Here is an 803-nt window from a genome sequence, read left to right as displayed (position 1 = left end):
GGAACCGGGGATTGAACTCAGGCCCTTGCGCTTGCCAGGGAAGCGCTTATTCCACTGAGCCATCTCCCCAGCCCCCTCTGTATGCTTTTTTAAAAAGGAAGAAGGATAAAGAAGAAATGGCAGAGTCTTACCATATATTGGGTGTGGCTCTACGTGTAACCAGATTGGGAACACCTGGACTTCAGACAGGTTCCTCTTGTTGTTTAGGAGATGAATACAGAGTACTGTTTCCTTTTATTTTGTGGTGCTAGGGCTGGAATGCAGGGCCTCATACATGCTGGGGAAGTATTTTGTCACTGAGCTATATCGCCACCCCTAAAGAGGTGTTTCCTAATCTTTACAGAATCATCCTTGGAACTCTAAATCTTCCAACAAGATCTAGTGAAATATCTGAATGCCCCTTGAAGAAGGCAAATAGAGGCTTGATGACCTCATTCCCATCTTCTGTCCTCCCCAATGTGTTCTGCCTATTCCTACTTGCCAGGAGGTAGAGATATGACCCAAGGTTGAAAAACACGTAAGAACTATCTCAAATGACTTAGATTTAATCATAGGAAGCAAACTAAATGGAAAGCTTACAATAGAGAAGAATTACATGTCAGTGCTTTCTGCAAACTGAGCTGGGACAGAGAGGGACTGGGGGCTGCCCCTCAACCTGATCCCTTCCAAACAAAGACGTCCACAGTGTTCCTGGCACACTGGCTGAGGAAAAAGGGAGACTGCTGGTCTGTGTGCTGAAGTCGCCTTGCCCACCATTCACTCCTGGCCAGCATCAGGAGCCCCACCTTGCCGGCTCTGATCAT

This window comes from Octodon degus, unplaced genomic scaffold (genome assembly GCF_000260255.1).
Source record: "Octodon degus isolate 3935 unplaced genomic scaffold, OctDeg1.0 scaffold00032, whole genome shotgun sequence".
In the NCBI taxonomy this organism is placed as follows: Eukaryota; Metazoa; Chordata; class Mammalia; order Rodentia; family Octodontidae; genus Octodon; species Octodon degus.
The sequence above is the reverse complement of the archived record's forward strand: the minus strand, read 5'-3'. Positions refer to the sequence as shown.